The 24,607-nt window shown below is 40.3% G+C and overlaps 1 pseudogene; it reads right to left on the bottom strand.

Annotated features, from left to right (window-relative positions):
* Window positions 1–1,812: 1,812 nt before the first annotated feature.
* Window positions 1,813–24,096, bottom strand: LOC139585672 (synaptonemal complex protein 1-like; annotated as a pseudogene).
* Window positions 24,097–24,607: the final 511 nt, after the last annotated feature.

Below are 24,607 nucleotides of genomic sequence, written 5' to 3'. Positions count from 1 at the left end.
AGAATTGAAGAGAGGATTTCATCAGAAGGCAAGCAGGGAATAGAAAAGAATGACAACAAAAGCTCATGACTCTCAGAGAGTCCGGGCCAGCTGACTGTGACTGGCCATTAATTAGAAACAACTAACATGGACCAATCAAAGATGCACCTGTTGCATTCCACAGCAGCAGATAATTCTTGTTTTTCTTTTGCTGTGAGGCTTCTGAGCTTCTCAGTTTCAGAAAATATCATGGCGACACCAAAGCTCCCCCTCCCTTGTCCCATATAAAAGCCTGGACCCTGCTTTGTTCTTGGTTCTTGGTGCCTGGACCCCTCGGGTGTGTTGGCCCATAAAGCACCCCTGGAACTCCAAGCAGGGATCCCCTCCCGCCTGTTTTCCCCCCGAGCTGCAATCGCCATCGGCCTGGTGCTCGCTGAGCCATCCCTTTCCTAGAGGAGACGCCCTGGGGAAGGCAGTGCCTGGTGCTGGGGATGGGCACTGGGGACTGCTTTGGGCTGGGGAGACTGAACTTCCTTCCAGGGGCTTCTCTGGGGCAGGGCTTGGATTTGGCCTGGAAACAGAGGGAAGGTTCCAGGAGGGTTTTGTTCCTGCCCAGAGCCGAGGCCTTTCCTGTTCCTCATCCTGCCCTGGCAGCGAGGGCTTGGGGAGCACCAGAAAGGGGCAGAGACGCAGCTGGGACAGTGACCTGACTTGACCCCAGGGCATTCCCAGACCATGTGGAAGAAGAATCAGTCTGGAAAGAGGGGGAAGAAGCAGAAAGGGGGGGATGCTGGCAGTGATGGCATTTGTGTCCCCAGGTCACCATTGCCTGGGCTGGAGCCCTGCTCACCTGGGCACGGATGAACACCCACCTGCCCGTGGGAAGCAGGGAATGAATTCCTGGTTTTGCTTCCTTGCACAGCTTTTCCTTCCCCCATGGACCTGTCTGAGTCTGAGCCCAGGAGTTTGGGCTCTTTGTCTCTTTCACTGCCTGGATTCTCCCCATGGGGTGCTCCCAGGAACTGGGCCTGAGGCCAGAGAAGGAGACAGGAGAGATGGAGCTGTGCACTGTGGCCATGGCAACAAGCAGGGCACCCTCAGCCCATAAATAAAATCAGGCACAGAAACGGGCAGATGGGATTTTACACCCTTCCCTGCTGTTTGCATTTCCTGCAAGCTTTCTGCAGTGTTGCTGGCAATATTTTTGTACTTTTTCAGGTGATTTACACAGCACCTCACAGGACACACTCACGGGATCAGGAGAATTCTGTGATATCCCATGGATTCATGTCCCTAGGATATACCAAGGCTCTAGTTGATTAGTTACTGTTTGAGTCCAGAAGTGGGCAGTACAAACTTCCATTTTTCACTTTCAAGTGCTCATGGGGAAAGCACAGCAGATTCTTCCAGATCTTTGCACAATATTTGTTAGCTACGTACAATAACAAATCTCATTTACATCGCTGCTCAACAGCTCAACATAAGGAACCCAAACTACTGGCCTATCCCTAAGACTACACAAAAAGAAGAAAACAAATCTATTTTGCTTCCCACTTCACCTGCATTTGGGATTTTTGATTTTGCATTATATTTTAACATGTACTTGTAGTTTTCTTGTTATGTCTAGGCTCTGAAGTAGGGTTTGTCGCTGTTGTGAAACCAAGATTAATCAAGGATTAATACAGAAATAGATGTTCTAATCTATCCTTACACTTCTGCTGGTCCCTAGGAAAGCTGGTGGGTGATTTCTGTCTGTGTTCAAATATTTAAAGCAATAACAAATAGTCCCATACTTGATATTTCAGATAAACAATTGAATGGCATCTGAACATTGTTTTCACAATCTTATACTGTGCATCTTTTACTCCTTGTGAAGCTGAAATCTTTTTAAATACAAGCAATTCTACTGCAATTTTAGAAGTTTCAAAACCATTTTAACATACTGAAAACAAAACAGTCTAAAAAGACAGGTCTAACAGCCATTAAAATGCAGGAAAAAGCAAGAGGACTTCAGGTAAAAGAACATACATTGAACAGCAACATTTCTTCCACTATGTATTTATGTGTTAAGAAAAATGGAGTAAATTTAAAAGAACAGAAGTTCTTTAAAACCAGACTTTCTAATGCCAGAAACAGCTTTGAAACAACTTTCTATGCAGTTCTATTTATTTCAAAATTTAAAATTGGCCAATTTTTGTCCCAACATTTTGAAGCACAAGGGAGCAAAGGTGGAAAAGGCTCTGCAGGGGTTGCAGTTATAGATCTATAAAGTTCATATGTGTGAAGGAATGAACACAGTATTGAACACACTGAGTATGACAGAAAAATGCAACAAAGCACTAACTCTGAGAGAAAAACAACCCTGCAAGCAATGCCAGGGCGCTGGGTATTTCTGCATTTCAAGCAAAGAACTTTACAACATCTTTAATTTTCCTTTTCCTGTCCATTTTGGAGAGCGCAGCCCAGCCCGCCTCGCGCATTCTCCTCATGGTTTTGAGTTTCAGAGCAGAGCCTGGAGATTTCACACTGGATGGAGCTGGGGTCTAGGAAGGAAAATAAAGCCATCCTTTAGTTTCTGTAAACAATCTGATTAACTGCTTGCTTTAATCTTAGGAAAGGCTAACATACCTTTTTTGGTGCTGTGGAATGTAATTGTGAAGCTTGTGGAAAATCTTTGTACAAATTTTTAAACATTTCTTCTTCCGAGACTATGCTCTAATAAATGAAAAAGTTACTTACTCACACTATATTAAAAACTACTTTTTCTTTCCCCCTAAGGATATTAAACTATGAAAAATAAAAAAAATTAAGATGTCATTATGAGGCAAAACAGTTCAATAAAAAGCATGTTAATTATGTACATACAATTCCAGAAAGAACCAATCAATTAAAAATATACACATAAATATTGGCTTGAATGTGGAAGCCCAAACTGTTTATTTTCATTCTCAGAGCCAGCAGTGAGCACAAAGAAGTGCTCAGCACAGGATTTGCTCTCTGACTCTTACCAGGAGGTCAGTGTGCTCAGAGCTGTCTGACTGAGTGTCCAGCTGCACAAGCACTTTCTGCTTTTTCCTGCTGCTCTGCTCTGAAGGCAGGTTTGTGCTTCTTCCACTGTGCATTTTATCCATTGGAGGAGTCTTTATAGCATATGTCTGGGAAAGAAAATGTTTCTATTTTTAGATTTTATTTTATGGGGCAAGAATGGAATCTAAAGCCCAACTCAGGAGCCAGTTTACAGTCTGAGTGTCCAAGAATTCACCTGAGAGAAATGGTGGAACTCTTCTCTTTCCATCCAAACATGAAGCAATGACCCAAACAAAGTGGGGTGGGGTGGAAATAGCATTTTTTATATTATTTTTGTTGCCAAATGAGGAGAATGAAGGGGAAGCTATGGAAGAGCTGAGTTTCATGGCACATTGTATTTCAGTTCTTCATGCTTATCTGCAGAAATTCAGGTTATTCTGAACTGTAGCCACTACATGTGGACCATATCAAACATCAAAGAAAATGGGAACAAACAAAACTGCAGGGAAAGGCTTTCAGAGAAAGATTGATAGCTATATCAAGATTGGTGTTACTTAAAATAGTCTTTTCACTAGAAGTTAAACTGAGAAGCATTGAATGGTCCAGTGCAGTCCTTTTTCAGACAGATAACATCAAAGTGGTGCTGGATTCCATTGCTCCAATATGAAACCCACAAGTGAACTCCTGACAGGGAAGAAGGGTAAGTTCTGCAGTCAGGACTACTTTGACACTTTGACCATTTTTACAGCTAGATCAGCTTTGTTCTCTTCCATAGAGGAAAAGTGCCTTTACAAATGGACACGTTTAAGACTAAGTAAAACAATTCCAGAGACATAAAAAAATCAACAACTGAGCAAGAAAAATTACACAGTGGGAGCCCTTCCAGAAACTGCTGTCTAATATCTCCATGGAATGGTAGGACCCTTTAAAATCCCTTCTTATCCCAGGGGAAAAAAAATCACCTACAGAGAAGTAAGAAATACAGGCAGAAAAATGCAACAAGAAAAATTCACTGTTAGGAGTTACAAAACTTCAGTGTTGGACTGCCCAAGGGGCTTCCTGCACTGAAGGAGATATTTTTTATTTTTATCTTTTTTATTTTAGGAATATAATTTGGAGACTTTCTATTTTTACATGAGTAGATTCACTGTATAGATCTAAACAAGGTTTAGGAGTCTCAGGAACATAAATTTTTATTTTCTATAATTTAAAAAGTTTGAAGTCCAAAGCATTCCAGTGTCTTTTGTTGAATGCAAATAAATTATCATGGCACTTCAATTGATTCTACACATATAAACACTACCAAATTCTAAAAGCAATTAAAAAGTTGAAGTTACCTTGTGTTTCTTTTCACTTTCAGGAATCATACTGTGAGAGTGCTCTTTTACAAGATTCTCCTACAAAAGAGTTATGTGAGAGCAAGGAAATATTTCTTTGAATTCAGTTGTTAAAAATCTTCTTGGTGTAATTACAGAGCACAGTCTATAATCACAGACTGTTACAAAGCTCACACAAAAATAGGACCAGGTTTAGCACAACCTCAGCATTCAAAAGTCACTGAAAAAACCCCTACAGTTTAGGGAACTTTTTTACTTTAGCTAGTTAAAGTTAACTAAAATAAAGGAGAGTTTTGTTTTGTTGTTAATTTATATATAATCTATAATCACAGAGTGTTATACAGTTCACACAAATATATGACCAGGTTTAGCACAACCCCAGCATTCAAAAGTCCCTGTTTTTCTGTTCAGTTTCATTTCTTATCCAACTCCTCCCACAGCACAAGCCCAGGCCACACCTCTCACCCCCACTGCTCAGTGAATAAAAAACTCCACCTTCTCTTCAATTTCTGCTTTCAGTTGTTCCTTAAGGGAGGCCAGTTCACTTTTCAAACATGACAGCTCATTTTCCTACAAACCATTAAATAAAGGACAGGGTTAACTATGCACAGCCCAGAAAAAAGAAAACAGTCCCAAGTGAGACAGTAATTAACAGGGACACTCATTAGATACACAAGAGAATTCTATTTGCTTTTCAGCCCTATACTTGAAGCTTTGCTTTAGCTTGTTTAAAAAAGACTGAAGCACTATAAGAAACAGGAACTTGATCAGAAATGTTCAAGGTAAGACCTTAAAACACTTGGGAGAACACGGCTGAGAGGGCACAATCGAAATATTTAAAACAAAAGTTTCCTATTCCAAGTGGGAAGTCAGAGCATGACACACTATCTGCAAGAGCAGACACAAACACACTGCTACTCCAATTCATTTCTAGAAACATTTGGAGTTTTTAGTGCCCAGAATAAGATCTGCTGCAGCAGCTTGGGTGGGACTGCTACTGGTAAAAATTAAAACCACACTGGAAAAGTTCCCAGAGAACTGTCTCTGGTGGGAAAGACCCCAGAGCACAGCAGGAAAAAGAAACTCTCTAAGCAACCTGAAAAAAGATTTTTAGAAGTCACAAACTGACTGAAGATCACATCTTTTGTCTCTCTGTGCTGTCGCTGGGCAAGAGGCAGGGATTGGGAAAAAAGGTGTTTTAAAGGTTTATTTTAATTCTCATTACCCATTTTTAATTCTATTAATAATAAAAATTGTGATGCTATTTAAGTTCGAATCTGCTTTACCCTCAAAGTGTTTTTCTCCTAATCCTTATCTCAACTTGAATTTTTCTTTCCCCTCCTCTGCTCAACTACAGCAGAGAAAAATGAGTGAATGGTTTTTGTTGTGTGTGCCTGGCCCTTAGCCAGTATAAAACCACTCCACAAGGACATCAGCCCCTTCACTGAATTATTGAACATTGGAAAGTACTCCTTACCAGTGCTCTTGCTGATGAGAACTGCTTTTGCTGTTTCATTTTATAGACTTTTAACTCTGCATCTTTTTCTTCAACCATTTTATCATATTCATTCTGGGTTAAAAAAACCAAACCAACAACAAACTCAAAACATGTGACTAAATGTTACAATTATAGAGTTATCCAGTCTTAAAACATCATTTTTTTCAAACCAGGCTCTTAAGATTCAGAAAGAAAAGATTCATTGATGCTTCTGCAGAAACTGTAAACCAGAAAATGCTCAATTCAAGTATTATTTTGTGGACTGGCAGAGAGTGCTTGATTTCTGTGCAGCAATATGTGCTCAGGACTAAGAGCCAGCTGTGCCATCTTTATTAATGTATCTGCTAAAGATATTGAAAAATAGAGGAACAGAAAGGAAAACTAAAATGTGTCAGCTAAACTGCTGACAGTCACTAAGGCATCTCAGAGAAAGAGCCAAACTGATACTGAAAAATATTGCACTCAGATGGTATCAAAGGAAGCCTGAACTGAAAAAAATCTAAAAATCCCAGAAGTTTGGATGAATGGAATTTATCTGCCCATAGGAATCTTTTGAAAATCTTCAAATGAATTTGATTTTAGATGATGCAAAGTCCAGCATGTGTTCAGCTTCCTTTTCCCAGATTCAGGCCTGTTTCTGCTTTGGAAAGGTCATGAACGTGGTATCACAAGTTATAAACATGCTGTTAACATGGTATCACACACTGCAAACCACAGCAAGCAGGAAAATCTCTTCCCTTGTGCTTTTCCATCAGTGCCATCATCTCAGTTATCTTGTGCTGACATCTGGCATCAGTTTCTCTCTGTATCATTGCTGTTTCATCACAAAGCAACCTCATCTTTTCTACCTGTCAGTAATAAATTGCATTTCATTCATCAACATAACCATATATTTCTTTTTAATCTTAATTTCTTCTTTCCCCTGTGGGTGCAAAGTTTGCAGTCCCACTTGGGCTTTATTTGCTTTTCAGATCCCTTTCAAATCCCTCATCTTTTCTGCAGATTGTTAAAATGGGCAGGATCAAAGGTACAGCCATGGCAGGCAAGTTCACTTCAAACCAAAAGGCCATTTCAAGCACTCTGCCCTAACATTTCTTAGCATTGCCATCAAAAAAAAAAGTGTGGGCAGAAAAATACTAATATGGGAGAAGTTATAATCTAATTTAACTATGCTGACTTTATACCAAGGGTGGAATTTCTTTGAACTATATCTTGAAAGCAAGAAGTTTTAATGGAGTTCTTATTTTCAAAGACATATTCAAATACGTCAGCCTAAGCACCTCATGTACTGAAGCTTTGCTCACAGGCATAGACAAATTCCATTTATGTCTGAAATGGAAGAGCAAGGACTCTGGCCAATAAAGCTTCAGAAAAACATTTTTAATTAAAAAAAATTAAATTGCAGTAAAAATTAACACCTCTCACCTCTTCACGAAGTTTATTTTCATTTCCTTTTCTTGTTTCTATGTCTTTTTGATAGATGTCAACTGCTTCCTTATGTTGCTTGTTCATATTTTCCATCTCTAACTGCAATTTATTCACCTTTTGAGAATGCAGAATTGCTGCTGTTATTTGTTTAGGAATTACTGTGTTAATGATTTTTTCTTACCTCTTGTTTTTGAGCACAAACACACTGTTACTGTTCAGGTATATGAATAAAGTGTTTCCTATTTAAAAGTTCAGCTTTTTTTTTAATAAAGAGTTGAACTTTGGCCTGAAGTGAGTTGGAAAATACTCAAAGAAAGAATGGCAACAGCCCAGTGGGGAAGACTGCCCTAAGCAGTCACCCTAAATGCTGTGAATGCCTCAGAAAAAAACAAATACAGATGGAGATTTGATTCCCTCTCTTGTAAATCTGTATCAGATTTTCACAGCTTTTATGGTACATTTTTCTCCCAGCTGTGCATCTTGATTACAGTTTTTCCTTTTAAGGTTATCATATGAATATCCTCAAAAAAGTCCACTTTTCTTCAAGTGCAGTACCCAAAGCTGGACACAATATTCCCATCAGAGGGATTACCACTGCAGAACAGCCTTAAAAAAGTAATATATATATATACATATATGTATATGTCTTTTAAATGCTTTTCTGTTACAATGAGGTTGCTGAACCCTGTTCAGTCCACTATCAACAAAAGAAAAAAAAAAAGGAACAGATTAGAAACATCATTAATTGCAATGTGAATCCATCTCTTAAATGTCCAACAGTCAGTGCCCAATGATTAAAAATGGAAGCATCTTCTAAAAACTGTGAGCTCATTCCTGCAAAGTCTGTATCCCAGATCCCAAAGCAGCTCAGAACGTATTGAACAAGTATTATCATTACTTACAGTGGCACTTAAAAACACTCACCTCATCTTCTACAGGATGTTATTTAAACCTACCTTCCCTTCATAAGTATTGCTTTTCTTGCTTTCTGCAGTAAGTTTCTTTTTCAGCACCTTATTCTGGTGAAATAAAACAAAACAAGCACTGTACCTTAATAAGTAAATAGAATTATGTAATGGTTTAACTGCATCAAGAAATTCCAGCTTTCATCAGGCAAATAACTCTCTGTTGTGCAGCTCAGGTTCCAGAACAATTCTTCAAACAAATGAATGTTCAACTCATTTCTGTGATAATTACTGTTTCTTCAGGACCTTAAGAAAGGCTCCTCCTGAGCAAGAGCAGGGAATAACAAATGAGGTGCAGAATGGGAATTACAACTAAGATGCTGCTGACAGAAGGTGTGAAGATGTCATGACAAAAAATACAAGTTCTTTATATTTACAGTGAAGTTACTACAGTTTGTGCCAGTGCAGAATTATTTTCTACAAGTGGTAACTGAGATACTTATTACAAGTACAAAAATAACACTATGCACTAAATGAAAAAGAGTAAAAGTTCATTAAAGGTATTATTTTTGTAATTGCTCTTTTCAAATTAAGGCACATTTAACAAATCAAGTGATTCCTGAGATGACTCCCTAATTTGCTCAGGGTTAGGATAAGAAAGGAGAATTTTTAAATTACATAGGTGTATCTAAAGACATCACAGCAGACACAAACCTGCTGAAAAGGCAACCCAAAATATAATGTGTTTATGTATTTGTGAAATGAAAATCTCTCCCCACCTCCTGCTGCAACTCTTCAATGCATTTGGTTTTATTTTCCACCTGCTGCTTTAAATTGTCCATCTGAAAGAGAGATTTCAGACATTCATTAGTAAGTTCTACAAATGACTCCCTGTGTGAGCAATTCCTGTAAATGTTCTCAAACCTGCACTTGCACCAGTCTGGTTTGTTCCAATGGGACTGCAACACCAGCTGACATGTTAGAATAATCAGAGTTTTAGGCATAAAGTACCACAAGATGTTAATTAATAGCAGTGAACCAGTTCCTTAGTGGTTATGGAATTAAGAAAGAAGAAGAAAAATACCCCAATATCTTCACAATTTAAAAATACACTTGTAGGAAGTTCCCTACATCCATGAAAAAATTAATTGTCCCAATTATTTTCTAGAATTTTGGTTTTCCTTTCTTGAAATTTCATTTTCAGTACTCTTTACCTGAAATGACAATTGTAAATCTTTGACTGTTACAATGAAATTTTGAAATTTGCTAAAAACCCCAGGTGGCTTTGAACCAATAGAAAGAAAAGTAAAAATGTTTGAATCTATTTAAGCTAAAACTCACACTACATATAAAAAGCTAATCCAGAGCCCATCCATCACTGTGTGGGTATATGAAAAATCAGAAAAGCAGGTTCTCTGTTTGCCTGAAAAGAACCAAATCTTTAATATGAAACTTGCAGCAAAGAGTGAAGATCCCCGTGACTGTGCTTGTCTTTTGAAATACCAGGGCTCAGCATGGGCACACACAATGGCACAGCTGGCAGCAGCTGAGAGAGAAGAAACCTCTGGCAGAGATCACATCCCCCAGGCAGAGCTTTGCAGAAAAATCCCAACACAGATTTTACATTTAATGCTGTCCTACAGGTTCTGTAAGATATTTGCATGACACAGGACATACATTTTCTTCTCTTTCATCCAGGGTACTTCTCATCTCTTCACCTGTCTTTGCCATTTTCTCCTTCCAAGACTCCAGTTCATTTCTAAGTGCCAAATTAACAAGCATTAGTAAATATTTCCTTCTTGCCTTTCACTTATTTTCAGTACTTCTAAGAAACCCTTCTTTTATTTTCTAAAAAGAGCTGCTAATGTTGATGGGAACTTCATAAGCTGCTCAATGAAAATGTTCTTAAAATGCAGCAGCATGCCCAGTAAGTCAATGTGTGAACTGTCCATACTTTTTTGAAGTAGGAAAAGATGTTCCAGCTAAGCCAAGGAAAATACATCCTCACCTGGACTATTGCAATGCAGCTGTGAAACATGGGAGCTGCCTGTCTATTGAACTGGTGATACAGAGAGTAACTCTTACCCAGTTTTGCCTTGTCACATTTAATCCATAACCTTCACCTTCCATTTTCATTGCCTTCTCACCTGAGGTGTCTAATGCACAACAAGACAGCTCCTACTATGTAACACAAAATGATGGCAAACACTGTTCCTGCAGCAATTGGTATTTCTAATCTGAGAAAATTTCTACTTGGCCAACAGCAATTCTCAATAGTTTCTGTTTAGCTATATAAGCTAGAAAAAACATGAATCAAAAAAAATCCCAGAAAGCAGCATTTGAACACAATTAACTATTTGAGTCTACTTCCTTTCACAATATCAGTTCTTAATATTTGTTTTTACTTGCCTTAGCTGGCTATTTGCCTCTTCTAGATTTTCAACTAACTGCTTTGTATTTTCTTCTTTTTTCTTACTATCCTAAATAAAGACCCATGTGTCAGCAAAGAAATAAAATTCAAAGCGACTTCTTAAAAAATTCAAAGACATCCAAAGCACACTGACCTGCCTTGCTCACAAGTGTAAATACACTTCCTTTCCAACTCAAACACAAAAAACAGCTCAGGTACTCTACAGACCCAAGTCATGTTGCAGCTCATCATCTAATTTGTAAAACTGAGTAATTTGTCAAATTGAGTATTGTCCTTTCATGAAACCTGGAAGTTTACAACTTGCCTCTTGTTGTTCTTGCAGTTTCTTGACTTCTGCAGCCACAGCATTTTTCTCTTGTGCTGTTTGTTCTTTCTCTAGTGAAAGCTTACTGAGATACACTGTTAGTTGTTCATTCCTTAACCTAATTTCAAACAAATGGCCAAGAGGAATAAGAAGATGCCTTTTGAAATCTCCTTTTAAATTAAACATACCCATTATCAAGTCTTATTCCATGCTGAAAGAAGTCCAGGCCTTTATCTACAAATATAAGCTTTGCAGCAGAGTCAGAGAGATGTAAAAAGGTGACAGAAGAAGGAAAGAAAATCAGAGTCAACTTTTATATAAATCTCATGGTTAGTGAAGATGATGTAGTTCAAAGCAAGATTAACCATGAATTCAGAAACTTTCTCTTCTTGTTAAATAAGTCAAAGAGATATGGAACAACTACATATGCCATAGAATACATACAAATGGAGAATGTGGAATTTAGAAATGTAAGTCTAGAATTAATGGCATATATGTAGTTCAAAAGTTTGATTAGAAAACAATCCTAGTTCATTTCACTGTGGATTAAAGCAACTCCACCAAAACTAATTAAATATTATATTTTCAAAATGGTCATACGCCTCTTGTTCAAGATCTGTTTTCAGAGTCACAAGCTGCTTTAAATAATCTTGTTCCTTCTCAGCTGTACTTGTCAGCTGTGCTTTCAAATCCTGGAATTCTTTCTGCAAAATGAAAAGGAGGAGTTTTGAGTATCCATGTGCAAACTCCAACTGCTGGAGGTTATCAGACATGAACTAAGAGCACAAGGCTTTCAGAAGAACCCAACAACATCCATGGCATGGATTATCCAGGTTGGATCTTTCCAGTCTCTGCTGGGATCTGGAAGTGCTGTGAGACAGTGAACTGTGACACCAGTGCTGTTCATGTCTGTCCCCTGCTGTGAGTTTAATTACCTGGGCTGCAAAATTAGGGTGGGACACTGCTCTGGGTGCTGTTTCTTATGCAGAAACTTGTGTCCAAGTCATGATGTGCAACTTCACTATTTCTAAAAACATGTTACTGTTGCCCTACTTCAGACCTCTCTCATCTGGAGAGCATTTTCATTGCTCTCTCCACATTTTTCTCTCTCTGCATATTTTCTACAGTAGCCTCAAGACTCTTCTTCAGTAAAAGTCCTCCAATTTGCCCATTTTAGAAAATGAGGGAAACTCAGTTCAGAACACTCAATGCACAGATTAGAACAACAAGCAAACACAGTGAAATGCACACCTGATTTCCCACTATCTTAACTTGAGTTGATATGGATTCTTGTTAGGCTTGTAAATCTAAAATCATAATGAAAAGAAACCTCTGTTCAGAGTGTATTTCATACAGCTGAGACTTCTGTGACAGAAAATGGGCCTGTGTCACAGTACAGCAGGGTTCACAGAGGCCAGAGCTAATTACCTGCCTGTAAGGAAGAACAAATGGGAAAACTTTATATCCAGAGGGAGTGGCATTTGAATGGGCATGAACAAAGAAGGAAATAACCAAAAACCTTGAGAAGGAAAACCAAAACCATGGGAGACAAGAAAAACCAAAAGCACAGGAGACAAGAAAAACAGTGGCAATAAAAAAGTTCTCCAAAGAAAACACTGAAATTGTGTGTGAGAAAGTTTAGTAGAAATGTTAAGGTAGACTAGATGGTGTTTATTTATGACATTTAAGATGCTTACAAAGCAAGAGGAATTTCATATGAAGAGCAAATGCCATGAGATTAATAAAATGAATATTTACCAGAGTTTCTGACAGCTCTTCAAGTTGCACTTCTTTATCACATTTTACTTTAGTCATCGCTTCTACAGCACATGGAATGTAAAATTAATGGAACAAAAATGATTTTTCAGATTTAGCAGGCAGTATAAAACATTTACCCCTTTGCAATACCCAGTTCTCAAAACTTGTTGGATTAAGTTAAGAAGCTGAAAAGCTAATTTATGACTTAATCTAAATGTAGACTTGAAAAAATGATTCAGACATTAGCAAATCTCTATCTGAAGAGAAACTAAATATTTATCTTAAATAAAATTTAGAGCCTTTCTATGTTTTCCACAATTATAACTTCAAATAACCATGGACTGTTAGACTAGAGTATTCTGCAAGTATTGATGCACCTGCATTGTTCCAGAAAAAAATCTGAACTGCTGAAGGTACCACATGGATATGCTGAGAAAGGAAACCAGTTGTTACTGACTTCCAAATGGTTTCTCTGTGCACATTGACAGTGCTGGTATTTTTTGCAAGTTCTCAGCAGCAAGGCAGAGCTCTCACTCTGGGGACTAAGGAGCACATCCCTAGAAAGCACAGGATATCACATTTATGATATTTAAAGACAACCCCTGCCAGCATCATTCCACTTCCAGCACGGGGAGGGTCCCAGAAACCTCAATGGGAGGGTTTTATCTCTGCTACAGAAGTCACTCCTGGCACCTGCAGTGCTGCTGCTCTTAGCTGGAAACCAAAATTACCTCCAGAAGAATTCATGCAGGAATGGTCTCACTATTGGAGCTCTGCACAGCACTGCCCTTTGGCTGCTGCCAGTACCAATGACCCCCAAAGAAAAGGGATCAGCTGAGTCAAAATAAATTCAGGCATTCCTGATAGGTACAGGTACTGTAAAATCATTTCTCCACCTACTAGAGACAGTCCATTTCCAGACAACAGCAGAAAGCATTTTTATTACTGCCTGGCTCATTTTCTGCCTTTCTACAAGCCTTACCCAGTTCAGCAGATTTCTTTTGGAGCTCCAAGGTAAGCAGCTTTGAATCATCTTCATATTTCTTTAATCTAAGAAAATGGTAAATTAAAAACCCCAAATGTAGGGTACAAAGCACTCACTGCATTTGAAACTTCAAGGACAATAAGACAAAGTCTTAGCACAAGCACTTTAAGAACATTTACCTTTCAACAGGCAGATGATCTATCTGCCTGCAGCACATATCAAATTACACTTTTACAACCTCAGAACAGTAGACATAAAAGTAAACAAATCTATACCTACAGAAATCTCTATTTCTTAAAGACAGAGTTATGAAAGTTGGAGGGGGCAAAAATTTACTTTTTATAGACCAGTATCAACTATCACCAACAAAAAAATTTACATTCAATTCTCTGCATTTAGACCACTGTGTGGAAAAAACCTCCAAATTTCAGCTTCATTTCCAATTGTTCTTGATTTTGTCATAGACTGCAACCTGTAAGATCACTCTTGGAATTGAAACTCATTAATTTACCTATTTTGCTCTTCTTGCAGCAAGCTTTTCAAATTGGCAACAGAAGTCTCAAACTCCTCTGTCAGGGCTGCAAGCAAAGCCTTCATTTTTTTACATTCTTCCTCCTGCTCTTCCTTTTCTCCAGTAACCTGAATTAATGTTTTCACTCTAGTCTGGAGCTCAGTTTCCAAGTTCTTTTGAGTAACCTTCAAGACATGATATCATTTCTAAACATGTTTTGCACAAACAGCTACAGCTGTTTCATGTCTAAAGTATCCATAATTATTTATGCAAATACTCCTCTAGTCTATTTCTACTGTAAAACTATAAGCAAGGGGTACCTCTGCCTTTTGCAATGACATTTTAGCCTCTTCCAGCTCTGCCCTCAAATGTTCTTTACTGACCTGGGATTCCTTTAACATTTCTTCATTATGTACTAAACAAAAAAAGATGTCAATATTTTAAAAAATAGGATATTTACTAAAAAGTACTGCTAAAAATGGAAAACTACATACATTTAAGAATTTAACAAAGACCAATGGTACTGACATCATATACTATAAAATAATAGATAAAATTTGAATATAGATGGCTTAAACATATTGAAAATCAAGTTCTGAAAAGTAAGTTTCCTCAGTGACATCTGCCTGACTGTAAATTTGCAAAACTGAAGCAACATATTTTCCCCTTGCAATCTTCCAAAGCTCTCAGTGCTTGACTCACCCTAAAAACGACCCTGCCAGTCCTGCTCCCACATGAGCAGCTCCTGCTCCAAACAAAAATAAGGCCTTCAAGGCCCCAAAATTCTGCTGCCAACCAGCAACAGAATAAAACTATCATGACCCTGTTTCCTATGCTTCTATAAACAATTACATATCATAAATAAACAATCATAAGCAATTACATTTAAATTCTATAAACAATTACATTTAAACACAGCAGGCAGAACTCTTACATTTTGCTTCCATTAAGTCAGCAATCTTATTTTGTGACGTCTGCAGCTGAGCCTTGATGTCTTTTATGACATCATCTTTTTCATCTCTCTCTATGGTGAGAGCTGAAATCTAGAAAAATGCAAGAAATATCATCATGAAGTCTGGAAAAGGGACAGATGCTAATTTTCATTTGTACCCCAGGTATGATAAGCAGACATTTTGCTGTCATTCAAGTTAGATTAGATAGATAGATAGATAGACAGACAGACAGATAGAAAATATTTGGCTAGATATAATCTTAGCCAAATATTGATCAAGTCACATTACTCTAAAGAAAAAAGTTCTCCAATTCAAAATCAAACCATAAATTCCAGTAGACTAAAGGTACTGAAAGATCACTAAACTTAGCAGAATTTGACTTAAATGCAGCTTCAGATGTTATTTTGTCTTTTTTACTAATACCCAGAAACACTTCTTGGCTCTTGCATTGCCCCTTTAGTCACAAACAAAGCTCTACATATGAGATGGTAAAATGAGCAAACCTGCTTTTCCTTTTGACTGACTTCCAGTTTGCATTCTTTTTCAAACTTGTCCACTTTTTCTGCTTCTTCTTTTACTTTTGAGATACAGTAACATCCACAGTTAACATTCTAGCTGAAATATACTCCAAGTTCAATACAACTTCCACTTTAAGATTGCTTGGAATTGTACAGCTGTACCTTTTGTTTCCCAAGAGTAATTGTTGAGGCAATGTTTGGTTTTATAATCAAAATACAAACAGAAAAGAGCATGTGAAAATGAAACAGGAACACACCAGGCTATACATACAGAGAGAGAGCATTTAGCTAAAGTTTCTGTAGCTATACACTAGTGCATTATCATTTAAATAAACCAACTATGTGAAATAAGCACTGATCTCTAGACTGTACTTCACAGACAAAACTTCAATGTTGAGTGACTGTTTGAAAAATAAAGTTCCAAATTTGGCCCAGTGGAACAGCAACAGAAGGGGCCAGGCAGTGAACAAAGGCTGCATGAATAAAAGAAGGGTCCCAGTGTCTCAGGGTGACCTGCTCACCATTCCAGCCCTTCACATCTGTCTGCCCTGGCCCTGCATGTGGAACACAAGCTATGAAGTACAAAATTGAGCCAGCTGCATAAACACAATAAACTGAATTCTCACATTTGAAACTCATTTCCAATCTGTCGTTCTCTGCTTGCACACGAAGCTCTTCAAATGCCGCTGTCAGTCTCTAAAAACAAAATTTAATATCTGAAGTTCAATACTGGAAACCCTGGAACTTCTCCAGGGGCTGCTGCCCACCTCAGCCATTCTGAGGAACCAGCAGGGAGGTGAAACAGAGCCCAGAAAGAAGCCAGAAGTTGTGGCAGTGACCCAGCACTAAGCACCCATCCCACAGATCACAGGGATCCACATCCCACACACTGCTGCACTTTCTCCATTGAATGTGTTTTATGGAACACAAAAATCATTCTTGAAAAGGGATTGAAAACCCAACTTCCTGCATCACACACGACATGATACCCACACATGATGGATACAAACAGTATCCCAACATAAACATGGAACTCAGCTCAGCTCACATAACTCACATTCCTTTCATCAAGCTCGGTCACTTACTTCTATGTTGCTATGAAGTTCCTCATACAATTGTATTGTTTCTGCCTTTTCCTGTTCATCTATCAAAGCAAGAACACATGAGAAAGTTTTTCTTTTGAACAAGAATGCCAGCTGTCCAAGTCATTATACTTAATCAGCATGAATTAAAAAAGGAATTACCAGCTCCATTCTTATTAAATAAGTCCTTATGAAACATGGTGCCAAAAGTTACAGAATTTAGGGAAAATGTGCATTTCATTGAAACATTAAGCAAGCTCAGCTTTTAAATTTCCTTCCTAAGATACTTTTTTCTGTGAAAAATGTAATTCTGGATCAGTTGATGTGACCATATTAATTATTACAGTATTAATGCTGTTGAATAATAATGTATCAACACTGTCAGTATTTCTAAACTGTAATCTAGGGTTTAGCACTGAATTTCTTCCTATCAGCAGATACCTATAACCACAGAGCTGCCATTAGAAAATTGCAACACTCCATGTCCATATTTTCCTTCTTTCACTTTTGTAATTGATACTATTTTTCCCCAAGAAAACAATTAAAAAGAGAACAGTAATAGAAACAGCTATCAAACAAGAACAGTACATCTATATACAAGTGTTTCTAGAATTAAGGCTAAAAAGAAATAGACACTTCTTAAGTATCCAGGATCAAGTTAGTAAAATTCTAATGATTATAATAACAATTCTAAATTGCATATAAAGTAGAACTTCCAATCAAGAACATATTTTAAAACCTCAAGAATTTAAACTTCATTAAGTTATCCAACTGTCTTGGCTTCTTCAGTTGCATGAGAAGAATTCCAGTTACTCATTATACCTTGGGGTTAAGACCTTTTCTCCCCATAAATGTGTGATGGCTGAAAACAGGAAATGTCAGCTCTGGAAATTTGTTAGAGAGTGCTGGGAATTTAGAGTAGATTCTACTGCCTAAAAACAGGCATGAAGGGTCACTTCTTCTGTCTTAATATATTCCCAGTGTGTGGATGGCCCTGCAAACCTTCACTGGGCTGAGCAGCCTTGAGGAGCCCTGCCCTGCTCTGGAGCGGCTGCCAGGGCCAGTCAGGGCTGTGGGCACTGCCTCAACCCTGGGTCACTGTTTGGGCACCCAAAGAGCTCCCAGGCTGGCACCTTTCAGCAAACAATTTCACTGGCTTCAAAAGCCCTCTGCATTCAGCATTACAAACCAAAAGTCTGTTAGACCTGGGGCTTCACTTCCAATTTTGTGAGCCACTTAAAATTCACTTTTCACTCTGAGAGCCACATCCAGTCGATCCCAACTGGAGAACTTCTCTGAACAGCACGAGAAATTTCTTCTTCTTTCTTCTGTTTGTGAATTTAGAGCAAGCTAGAAGTACATTTACTCTGATCAATAAAAGCTAAAAAAGCATTTACGTTTGCTGGTCTTCTCTGTGAAGCGAGTGCAGGTTTCCTTGAGCAGGTTACACAGATGCCTCGAAGCAGCAGCTCTAAAGGAGGGAAAAAATATCCTGTTTGCACAGGAGTGCACAGTACTTTGTGTGCCTAAGGAGTAACAATGGAAATGACCTTCAAAATTTAACAGCTACATAAAACTGCCCACATGGAAACTGATTCTTTCCACCACAAGAATATATACTTGGTTCTATTACTTACTCTTTCAAGAGATCTTTATTTTCACATATCTCATCTTCCAGTTTCAAATGGAGTTTTTCATTTTCAAACTAATTTCATAGGGAACAAATGCAAAAAGACACTGTTATTGAAAAATAGATTAGAAATGCACTTTGACTTCTCAAATCCCTCATGAAAATGTAATTTGGGGCATCAGTAGACAGAAGTCTGTTTTATCTGGTATTACATGCTGAGTCATCTTTTGCATGAAAGATGCAATCATTAATGAACAATAATTTAGCAGCAAATGAGACACAGGTATATTCTTCAGACAAACACATGGGACAGGTGCCTGCAACTTCTCAAAATAATCATTTTCTCAAGGCACAAACCAAACTGCAACAGTCTTTAAGATTTAATTGTATCAATAATAGTGTCATACTGAATCAGGAAGCGCTTACCTTTGTTTATTGAATGTACACTATACAATACTGGCCTGCAGTTCTTGAATGGCTTTATTCTGTGCTTCAATAGTCTTTTTATTTTCCTGGAGCTTTCTTTCTTTCTGGTTTAATTCAGTTTCCACAGTCAGTTTCTACTGCTTGATCTTCTCAGCCTCTTTGTAGAGTTTTGAGAACAATTCATTCATTGTTTCTGTATTCTATTGAAACAGGTTCCACAATTTAATCTCAAATACTATCTAATTAATAGTACATAATATCTAATGAATACTGTTGGAGATAATGTATTTATCTCTTAGAAACATCACAAGAGTAATATTTTTCTACAGATGGTGATAGAAGTTGATATATGATCAGGAGCCCAAGTTTATGCACAGGATGCACAAATCTTTGTGCATCCTCTATGTATGTATCAAAAGGCTTTACAGAGCACACAGGAGAAACAAATACAATGAAATATCCCAAACCCCCTTCAGACATCACCAAATAGATGGGCTTAAAGACATGGATAACTGCAGTCCACCAAAATCAATAAAAGTTTTGCCAGAATTATCAGTGAAGCCAAAATTCCTTCTAGCAGGTTCTTCACACCATTTCTGTCCTCTCCTTCTGACAGACACTGCTGAGTTAAGTAAAAGCAGCTTCAGAGACTCTGCCCAAGAGTACCTGTGATCTTGCCATGAACACACACAGAATCACAGAGTCACAGAATAATAAGGTTGGAAGAGACCTCTCAGATCATCGAGTCCAACCTCTGCCCCAACACCTGGGCTATAGCACCAAGTGCCATGTCCAGTCTTTTTATAAACACATCCAGAGATGGTGATTCTACCACCTCCCTGGGAAGAGCATTCCAGTGCTTCATTATTCTTTTGGTGAAAAATTTCCTCCAAATATCCAACCTATCCCTCCCCTGCTGTAGCCTGAGACTGTGTCCTCTGGTTCTGTCAGTGCTGCCCGGTGGAAGAGACCGACCCCACCTGGCTACAACCTCCCTTCAGGCAGTTGGAGAGAGCAATAAGGTCACCCCTAAGCCTCCTCTTCTCCAGGCTAAACAAGCCCAGCTCCTTCCAACGTTCCTCACAGGGCTTGTGCTCCAAACCCCTCAGCAGCCTTGTTGCCCTCCTCTGGATGTGCTCAAGCACCTCAACATCCTTCCTAAACTGAGGGCCCAGAACTGGACCCAGCACTCAAGGTGCAGCCTCACCAGTGCCCAGCACAGGGGCAGAATGACCTCCCTGCTCCTGCTGCCCACACCATTCCTGATGCAGGCCAGGAGCCATTGGCCTTCTTGGCCACCAGGGCACATTGCTGGCTCATATTCAACCGGCTGTCAGCAGCACCCCCAGGGCCCTTTCTGCCTCAACACTGTCCAGCCACCCTGTCCCCAGCTTGGAACGTTGTGGGGGATTTCTGTGGCCAAAATGTGGAACTCAGCACTTGGACTTATTGAACTTCATGCTGCTGCACTCTGCCCATCCATCCAACTGATCTAAGTCTCTCTGCAGAGCCTTCCTTCCTTCCTTCCTTCCTTCCTTCCTTCCTTCCTTCCTTCCTTCCTTCCTTCCTTCCTTCCTTCCTTCCTTCCTTCCTTCCTTCCTTCCTTCCTTCCTTCCTTCCTTCCTTCCTTCCTTCCTTCCTTCCTTCCTTCCTTCCTTCCTTCCTTCCTTCCTTCCTTCCTTCCTTCCTTCCAATAGATCACCACAAGCTCCCAGCTTAGTGTCCTCTGCAAATTTACTAATGAAGGACTCGATGCCCTCATCCCCGTCGTCTATAAAAACATTGAACAGAACTGGTCCCAGTACAGAGCCCTGAGGGACAGCACTGGTGCCTGGCTGCCAGCTGCATGCAGCACCATTCACCATCACTCTCTGGCCCGGCCATGCAGCCAGTTCTGAGCCCAGCACAGAGTGCTCCTGTCCAAGCCATGGGCTGCAGCTTCTCCAGGAGTGTGCTGGGGGAGACAGTGCCAAAGGCCCTGCTGGAGTCCAGATACACAACATCCACAGCCTTTCCTGCATGCACCAGGCGGTCACCTGGTCACAGAAGGAGACCAGGTTGGTCAGACATGCCCTACCCTTCGTAGAGCCACGCTGGCTGGGTCTGATAGCCTGGCCATCCTGTGAGTGCTGTGGGATAGCACTCAGTATGAACTGCTCCATTATCTCACCTGCTGGCACTGAGGCCAGGCTAACTGGCCTGTGATTACCAGGATCCTCCTTCCTACCTTTTTTGTAAATGGGTGTCACACTGGCCAGTGTCCAATCATCTGGAACCTCAGCAGTGAGCCACAACTCTTGATAAATGATGGAGAGAGGCTTGGCAAGCTCATCTGCCAGCTCCCTCCTCACCCTGGCATGGATCCCATCTGCACCCAGGGATTTACAAATATCCAAGTGTCCCAGCAGTTCTCTGCTCACACACAGAGCAGGAAGGAAAACCACCCCCCTTGTGCCCTTAGAACACCTTGAAAGTGTCCTACAAGCAGTGCTGGGCCAGTGGTCGAGGCAGGGAGAGCAACACACGAGCCCAAAGGGCCCTTTGGTTCACTTACAACACCCCAAACACCATCCTTGTTTTGGCTGCATCACAGTTTTGTTACAGTCCTGATGGTGCTTTAATAGCTTAGGATTAAAAAAGTCTAAAAAGTTGTCAGGGATATGAAAATCAGCAGGGAGAGTGCTAGAAATGTGTTTTATTTTGTGGTAGCAAAGAGTGTTTTGTAGCTGCAAAGTACAGAAGCTATTGCAAAAAAAAATGAGCTGGACTGAGTTGTGCTAAAGCAGAGATCTGCTGGTAAAGACACTGTCAAAAGAATCCAGTGCTTGAGGAAACCACTGAATTCATTGTTTTACAGATAAAACAAAGCCAGACAAGGCTGGAAACCACTGAATTCATTGTTTTACAGATAAAACAAAGCCAGACAAGGCAATGGGGATAATCTACTTCAGATTTCCAAAGAATACTCTGACTTCAACCCTTCTGCCCCTCAACAGAATATTCAGAACCAGTTCCACAAGGATACTTAAGTGTTTAAATCTTACTCTAATTAAAGCTCATGGACTTCACAGGCACTTCAAACAAAGAAAGAACAACAGCAATATTGCAGTCACCTTAATTTTTAAAGATTTGTTTCCAGGCATGTTCACTAAATCACAAATATCTCCTCTTAGTGATTCAGCTTTAAACAGGAGACAAAAAACATTATTCCCTTTTAACTACTTCCTTTAGCCCTGAAATATCTACTGAATGATGCTTTAGGCACTGTTTGGGAACAAATTCAAAAGACCCCAAGGAATTAGATGTGCAGAGTTGATACTTAGCTGACCTCTTCATCTACTTCAGAGCAAAGTTTCACTTGCTGTGAAATTGTATCTGAAACATGAAGAGATTTTGATCAATGTCTTTCTAAAAACTGTAACAGTGAAACTGTATTTAACAGTTACAGATATGAAACTGTGAGACTACTCATGAAAATTAAACCTTGACAAGATATAAAAATCTAAAGAAGGTGCATGGCAAATATTCCAATCGTACCTGAATCAGTGATTTCGCCACGGTTCGACACATCAAATGGCAGCTTAAAGTCATCATCTGAGCATCTGTTCAAACCCTGCACAAATTTAAACATTAGTTCCTTATGGGTACATTTGTAAAGAAGAATTATAAAATCCATAAAAAATCCCTACAGATGATGTGAAAATAGAATTGGTCATTAATAAAACAGCTGCCTACAAATTTCAAAGCCCAAGGTATTGGTAATGGCTTTGGAACTCACTTCTTCCTGCCCAGTGGTTGATCAAACTGTTGGTGTCCTGCAGTTTGATTTACAGACTGTGGCCAAAGGGGAGCTTTCAATGCAGGGAACTCAGCAGCTCCTGCCTGGCTGGGCCCTGGTGCATGGCAAAGGACTCAAGGACACAAATTACTTTTTTGGAGACCAGTAGTTGATAGTTCTTTCTTGCTTTGCTTCCAAGGGCACTTCTAAACTATATCTGATTATGTTTCAGCATGAAAATACCCTTTTACAAGGTTTTTAAGTCACAGAGGTTCATCCTGTAAACAGCTAACTCATCTTCTGTCAGAATGTCCCATTTGAATCTCAACATATTTCATAAGGAGCTTCAACATGAAAAAATAACTTGTTGAATTCCCATAACTCAGTGTGGGGACAGAACATTTTCACTGCACACCTGATCTGGTGAGACCAAGACACCAACACCAGTGCGAGCATCTGAGTGGGGCCTGTGGGAATCCATCAAATCAGAGGGGTTTGGGAAAGCTGCAAAAGGCAGCCTCAGAGACAGCAGAACTGTGATTAGAGCCAAGCAGGAGCCATGAGATAGGTCAGCAGAAAAATTATTTAAAAAGTAGAAAAGTAAGGGCAAATAGAACAATGGTCTGTGTATTAACGCTTGTCTAGAATAACTCCCTAAGTTACAGAAAAGTTTATCTAGCGAGATATTAGGAAGTTCTAAGCTTAATAATGGAGCTCTGTGCATTGTGTTTTAAGGCTTACAAGCAGCAGGTATTGTATTCAAAAAAGGCAAGCATTGTTTGAACCAAAGGTACCTGTGCTTACAGTGGTTGGATAGAACTACTGTCAATATGCTTTTGCTTTGTGTGATTGGTCAAAAAACTTTGAAAGTAAGTTGTAACATTAAGTTCTTTGTCTGCTGCCTGGGATGTGAGCTGCTGACATCTTCCCATTGTCATCACCATGTAATGAGACTGATGCTGGAAAAGAAAACAGCTCAAGGCAGTTCCTCAGCAGTCCCGTCCCGTTTGTGATTTGTACACAGACCCCGGCCGGCGATAGAGCCCTGCTCGCTCTCTGGGCTCAATTACCCACATCAAGCGCGGACTTACAGCACAGAGCAGATGCTCGAGAAGATGATTCCCTTCAGTTTTGATGGAAAACAACAACAAAAGTCTTTGAAATTCAAACCGAAGATGTCTGTGCATATGCCAGAAACGAGTAGGCAGGAGCCGTCTCGGCCCATGCAGGGGCAGGTGTGTGTGTGCTCCAGGCCGGGGCTGTGCCGGGCACTCCCCGGGCCCAGCACTGTCCCCCCCGCGGCCGAGCGCTCACCTGGGATCTGCCCGCAGACACCTGCCCAGCGCTCAGGCGCGGCGGCATGAACAATTTAAAGCGGTTTTCCTTCTCCATGGCTCCGATAAAAGGGCGGGCGGAGCGGCCCCAGCTCCCGGCGGCCGCTGAGGGCGGGCGCGAAGGGCGGGAAGCGGCAGCGGCCCCTCAGCGCGGGGGCGGGGGCGCCGCCTAGCGGAGCTCGCGGGGCACGGCCCGGGCACGGCCCGGCCGGACAGAGCGGCGGCCGCGGGGCCATCGGCGGGGCCATCGGCGGGGCCATCGGGCGGGGCCATCGGCGGGGCCATCGGCGGGGCCATCGGCGGGGCCATCGGCACCATCGGGGCCATCGGCGGGGTTTGCTCGTCGCCCGTGGACGCCAGAGAGGTCTCGGGGCAGCCCGGGGGCCCGGGCGGGTTGGCGATGTCGCCGTGGTCGCCGGCCGGGGGCAGCACAGCGGGACTTTGGCCGTCGCGGGGAAGGCGGGAGAGGTCTGAGGGGAAGGGGGGGTCCCGCCTGTACGGGGGGAGCTCAGTCCTCCTATGTGAAAAATGCGTATTTTATGATTGGCTTTTCGCAAATATTCAAATGAATATTATATGTGTTATGTCAGAAAGTTATGCTGTATTAATTTTCTTAAGTAGTGTGTTAAATCTAGTTTTGGGGTATTACGTAATGTCAAAATAGAAACTATGCTATGTGAGATACTTTTTTTTAAAAAGAAAGGACTTGCAGCGAGATAGCAG

The sequence above is a fragment of the Agelaius tricolor genome, unplaced genomic scaffold, assembly GCF_023055355.1.
Source record: "Agelaius tricolor isolate 1412-34295 unplaced genomic scaffold, bAgeTri1.0.p SCAF_87, whole genome shotgun sequence".
In the NCBI taxonomy this organism is placed as follows: Eukaryota; Metazoa; Chordata; class Aves; order Passeriformes; family Icteridae; genus Agelaius; species Agelaius tricolor.
The sequence above is the reverse complement of the archived record's forward strand: the minus strand, read 5'-3'. Positions and strand labels throughout refer to the sequence as shown.